The sequence below is a fragment of the Callithrix jacchus genome, chromosome 2 (assembly GCF_049354715.1).
Source record: "Callithrix jacchus isolate 240 chromosome 2, calJac240_pri, whole genome shotgun sequence".
Lineage (NCBI taxonomy): Eukaryota > Metazoa > Chordata > Mammalia > Primates > Cebidae > Callithrix > Callithrix jacchus.
In genome coordinates, this window is record NC_133503.1 from 164522761 (window position 1) to 164529348 (window position 6588).

The 6588-nt window shown below is 35.6% G+C and overlaps 1 long non-coding RNA gene across 1 annotated transcript; it reads right to left on the minus strand.

The window, feature by feature from the left end:
* Positions 1–547: 547 nt before the first annotated feature.
* LOC118151566 (uncharacterized) lies at positions 548–5345 on the minus strand. The gene is made up of 3 exons (XR_004739947.3): positions 5210–5345; positions 4393–4446; positions 548–685 (listed from the first exon to the last, which is right to left on the minus strand). It is a non-coding gene; the product is annotated as an uncharacterized LOC118151566 (long non-coding RNA).
* Positions 5346–6588: the final 1243 nt, after the last annotated feature.

Genomic DNA, 6588 nt, shown 5'->3' on the forward strand with positions numbered 1-6588 from the left:
AAGCCAGGTGAACTGTATTTATTCATTACGTTGTTAGTGGTCATCTATTTATTGAAGGACAGTCATGGTAAAGTCATTTTGTTAGGCGTAGGGTATACAAATACATAGCAAAATGCATGTGATCCTTGTCTTCATGATATCAACCACATAATCACAAAATAGAAACGTGATTACAAATGGAAGTAAGTACAATTAAAGTTGGTTCAGAGTGCCTGGTAGTATGTAGACAATGTATATGAAAATAAATAAGCCCTTAGAGACCACAAAAAGCTTCTCCTTTTGCACTCCAGCATTGACTCTAGCTCTCTTTGTGTATCTTTTGCATTGAGGAGAGACCGAAGGGATTCCCGAAAAATGTGCCACCCAGAAAGGTAGCTTATTAGCTTCCAGACACCACAGAGTTACACCTGCTAAGAGTGATGTATTGATATAGCAGTTAATTTTTGCTCTAATCTAGTTTTCTTCAACAATAACAAAAAAAAAAAGCTGAGTAGCCTGTATGAATAATAGAAAACAGCTCAAGGATGTGTTTGTTCCAAACCCTGCTGTCCGCTTCTCTCCTGGAAGTCTTTGTTGAACTGCCAAAATGATAATGGACTTCATCAAAAGCACTCCAACAGTCAGTGCTTAGTAGAAATGAAGGAGGATGCTGGGAAATTTTCATTGCTGTGCCAAGATTCTGGATCTAAAAAAAGGAACAGGCTTTCTTTTAAAGGACAGCAAGATACAAAGTAAAGTAGCACCTCTAGATTATACATTATCAAGAACTTTTTCGAAACCATGGTTTCTGTTTTTAGGTTTTTTCACTGCATACACTAATATTTTCTATTTTATTATCAATATATTATGAATACTACTCTTACAAAATCTCACTCTATAGCCCCTGCCTCCTGGAATAGTTGCCCCTTTCTGCACTGGTGCCTCTGCCATGACACCCATAGGCTCCAGGATGATGTTCACTCAATTCTCATCTCCACCTTTAAGCCCACACAAGCATCTTGCTCCTGCTCTCCTCCACAGTGTTCAACAAAACCACAGGACTTAAATACCCAAGAATCCCATGTTCTAACACACAATGAGCACCTCCTGGCCTCAATAAGGATAGTAGAAGAGGGGATTATCCCTGAAGTCAGGAGAACTTGGACAATTTGCCAGGCCTCTGGAAACTTTGGTTTCCACAATAGTAAAACATAGTTAAGAATGACTGATCTTCTTTACCTTCTGAGGTTTTAATGAGATGAAGTGTATGAAAGCACTTTGAAGATGACAGCGTATGCTGTATAAGCCAAAGGAATGAGTATCAGGGTGTTCCCTAAAGACACTGGATGTAGGATGTTTTAAAGGTCCTCAAAATCTTGCTGCCTTTATAACTTCACCCCTCCCCCAAATCTCAATATAAACCAGCTTATCATAATACCTGCAAATTTTACTCTTACTATTGTTGCTTTAGATTGGAATTTAGATCTTCAAAAGTTTCTCTGAAAATACACATCTACCCAGTATTAGTAATGACTGAAACTTGAAGGCAGATACAGAGAGAAATCTATCAGCTTATTTTATTTTGGTCTTGCCATATGGTATACTGGATACCTTAGAAAATGGGACAACATATTACAAGGCTACTGTAATCAAAAGAGCATGGAAATGGTACCAAAACAGAGACATAGACCAATGGAACAGAACAGAGGCTCAGAGGCAACACCATACAACTACAACCATCCGATCTTTGACAACCCTGACAAAAACAAGCAATGTGGAAAGGATTCCCTATTTAATAAATGGTGTTGGGAAAACTGGCTAGCCATATGCAGAAAGCTGAAGCTGGATCCCTTCCTTACACCTTATACAAAAATTAACTCTAGATGGATTAAAGATTTAAACATGAGGCCTAACACCATAAAAACTCTAGAAGAAAACCTAGGCAAAACCATTCAGGACATAGGTATGGGCAAGGACTTCATGACTAAAACACCAAAAGCAATGTAAACAAAAGCCAAAATAGACAAATGGGATCGAATTAAACTTAAGAGCTTTTGCATAGCAAAAGAAACTATCAATAGAGTGAACTGGCAACCAACAGAATGGAAAATAACTTTTGCAATCTACCCATTTGACAAAGGACTAATATCCAGAATCTAAGAAGAACTTAAACAAATTTACAAGAAAAAAAAAAACCCTATCAAAAAGTGGGTGAAGGATATGAACAGACACTTTTCAAAAGACGACATTTATGCAGCTAACAAATATATGAAGAAAAGCTCATCATCATTGGTCATTAGAGAAATGCAAATCAAAACCACAATGAGATACCATCTCATGCCAGTTAGAATAGTGATCATTAAAAAATCAGGAGACAACAGATGCTGGAGAGGATGTGGAGAAATAGGAATGCTTTTACACTATTGGGGGTAGTGTTAATTAATTCAACCATTGTGGAAGACAGTGTAGTGATTCCTCAAGGATCTAGAAATAGAAATATCATTTGACCCAACAATCCCATTACTCAGTATACACCCAAAGGATTACAAATCATTCTATTATAAAGACACATGCATGTTTTGTGGCACTGTTTACAATAGCATAGACTTGGAACCAACCCAAATGCCCATCAATGATAGACTGGGTAAACAAAATGTGGCACATATACACCATGGAATACTATGTAGCCAGAAAAAAATGATGAGTTCATGTCCTTTGCAGGGACGTGGATGAAATTGGAAATTATCATTCTCATCAAACTTACAGAAGAACAGAAAATCAAATGCCACATGTTCTCCATCATAAGTAGGTGCTGAACAATGGGAACACATGGACACAGGAAGGGGCTTAGGGAGTGGGGTGCTAGGGGAGGAATAGCAGTCACCACCTACTATGAACAGGATGGGGATTAGGGGAAAGAGAAGGGAGTCTATAGTAGAAAAGAGGTTCTCTTTTATGAGCATCTAATTTTAGATTGAAAAATCCTCCCAATTTTAAGGTCCTTTCATCCATATATATTACTCCATATAGCGAAAAAAAAAGGTATTTCCCAGTCATTAGACTGATGATACTACTGCAGTGGAGAAAGTTGTATCCAACAATGCAGTCCACACAAATTGAAACAAAATGGCCCTGTGAGAACTGCTAATTCAATACTTAAAAAAACTGTATAACTTTAGAAGTGTATGGAACTTATTTAATAAATGTTCAAGTAATATTTCTTGACAGTCAAGATAACTATTTAAGTGCCAAATTTACAACCACAAATCTGTCTAAATACCATAACTTTAGAGTGAGATACTTTGCCAATCTATAACGCAAGTAAGGTAAACAGACATACACACATCCAGGCATGCTTTTTAAGGAGTTCCTTCTTAGGTTGTATACATTTGTCTTTATAAGTGTGTATAGCTGAGTCGTACAGTATTGACATCTTTAAGTTTACTTTTTTCTTTCCTTGATACTGCTTTTCTTATGATAATTTCATTCCGTCAAAAACTAATATGTTCCAAATAGCACAACTAAATTACTTAGATTTTATTGATTATTTAACTTGAATATGGGAGAGGATTTCTGTCACTCTTTACATAGAGATCAAATTAATAAAGTCCTAATTAAATCTATATATTAAAAGAGACTCAAGAGACATATTGGCTGGGAGCAGTGGCTCACACCTGTAATCCCAGTGCTTTGGGAGGCTGAGGTGGGCAGATTACCTGAGGTCAGGAGTACGACACCAGCCTGACCAACATGGAGAAACTCCATTCTACTAAAAATACAAAATTAGCTGGGCATGGTGGCACATGCCTGTAATCACAGCTACTTGGGAAACTGAGGCAAGAGAATTGTTTGAACCCAGGAGACGGAGGTTGTGGTGAGCTGAGATCACGCCACTGCACTACAAACTGGGCAACAAGAGCAAAACTTTGTCAAAAAAAAAAGAAAAACTCTATCAACTAATTGCAATAGATGAGTCATAACTGGATCTTATTTAAACAATCTCTAAATATAGTGATGACATAAGAAAATTGGGTTCTGACTAGATTTTATTTTTTCTTGATGTACTCTTTCAAAACTGTACCTCTTAGGAAAAAATACTATAGTATTTATGAAAGAAATTATATAATATCTGGCATTTGCTTTGAAATAATACACAAATGAGGGAAATAGGGATAGGAATAAAACATGAGCAATAACAATAATTATTAAAACTAGGATGTAAACATATACAGTCATTCATTATACAATGATCTCTATTGTATATATGTCTGATAATTTTTATATTTTAAAAATAAAATCCAACCTCATTTAGACATTTGACTCTCAAAGTCTTCAATCACCAACCATCAAATTTTCTCATTTCACTGCATTTTTTGCAAACTTCTGTATTTTCCCAAATAATTCATCTCTTACCTCACACTTATAATCCTCAAACAGAAAAAAGCCTTGCAGCTAACCAGCCCAAGCCTGAAAAGAGTACATTGAAGATTATTATTAATAATTATACTTAGAGCCTATTCCTTGATATCTTGCTTCTCACATTAAAACGTCTGTTTAATCCGCTAGCCTATGTGTGGTTCTCCTTGTATATGATTACACCAGAATATTTTAATCAAATAAAATGTGCTAACAAAAATTTTATTATAAAAACAGCATCAAAGTTATTGTGTATGTGTATGCATGCACATACTCACAGGTATGTGTGCATATATGCATCTGTATATCTTTGATCAAGTGGCACAAAAGCTTAAATAAGAATTGAAAAAATGAATACTTTTGAGAGCTTCTGAATAAAATAATTCAACATGGAGTAAAGTTAAGAAATTAGGACAATGCTATGAAGTATAGACTTTATTTGGATTTATCTTTTGTAACCTAAACTAATTTTATCATCTGCCTCTATCCTCGTTCACTGTTTATGGTTTATATACGGAAGACTGACTAACAGAAGAAAATGTTATCAAATATGGGAAATAAGTGGCTATTTCTGACTCCCACAGATCTTTAGTCATGGTTCCAGATTAAGGCTTCTGGCAATCTTGCATATCCTTTAATACTGGGAACATGAAAGGATTATTATTCTAATAGATACCATAGACACACTATTTGAAAGATACTTATAATCCTTTTCTTCCTTACCTTCTTCTATTGAGAAGCATTGAAACTACTAAAATACATGGTTTCTTAATCTGTACTGCAGTGAAGAGTGGCTACGTGACCAAGTTCTTACCAATAATATGTGAATGAAATTAACTGTGGATGTCTTCTCTTTCCAAATTGAAAATGTAAACTCTCACATGAAGACAGTTTTGTATTCTACCTTCTTCCTGCCTGGAATGCAAACATGAGCTCTGGATATGCAGCAGTCATCTTGTAAATAAAGTTCAAATCACATGCTAAAAACAGTAAAAAAGAAAAAGAGTGTAGATCCATAACACATTGCTGAAGAGTCGTTTTAGCCCTAGCTACCCGACTCCGGGTGAGTTTTATACAAGAAAATAAAAACACTATAGATTTAAGCAACTGTTAGTACTGCTTTCTGGGTCTGTTTTTGTTTTGGGGTTCATAATTTGGGGTTTTGGTGGGAGGGGAAGGGAAACATATTCCTAACTTATACACTACTATTCCTGGGAGCAAAATAGGTGGCAGAAGTTCATAAGACCTGACCAGCATAAATACATATAAGAATCTCAGCGGACTTCTGATACTGACAAAGATAAAGTAACAGGAACTGAATTTACCCTTCCACTGAAACAACTGGAAAAAAAAAAAGGAACCCAGATACTTATAATCTAAGAAATACCGCTTTTCAGACACTGAACACCGTTGATGCAGGACAATGATCTCTGAGAGATGGAAAAAATATGAGATTAGCCCCAGTGATTGCCCAAGATCACTTTCTGGAGAAAGTTTCTAAGCTTCAGCAAAGGAAAGAGAATCCAGAAGGATCCTGAAGGCATCCTTGAGTTGGTGAGATGGAGCTGAAAGACTGGGAATGGCAAAGTGAATAGAGTTTAATTGGAAGAATCCTGGACAGGAGAGAGGTGCATACAGAGAGAACTCTGAAGATCTCTAGAGTATTCCCCTCCAATCTTCTGTTGAGTACCTACTAGGGTATGAGGAAAACTGAAGCGGGGAAACAAACCATGCAAAAACAATAGAAGCAATAATCTATTATTCACACAGGTTTAGAAATAACCCATATTTTCAGCCAACCAGAGTGGAAAGTTTTATAATTCATGGAATATCAGATAAACTCAGAAGAATATATCAAATTATCCTTATATTAAGATTGTCTGGTCCCTACATTTTACAAAATTTACAAGTAAGCTTTGAAAGGATCAAATTGTTTCAAAATATCAAATGAATCACAGAACAAAGCTCAAGAGTATCTAACACCCAACACAATAAAATTCACAATATCTGCTATCTAATGGAGAGAAAGCATTCAAAAAAGCAGAAAATACAATCAATAATCATAAGAAAAAACAGAAGCATATTAAGAAATGATTCAGATGATAGAATTAATAGACAAGAACATCAAAATAGTCTTTATAACTCTATTACAGATGCTAAAGAAGCTAGAGGAAAATTTGATCCAATTAGATA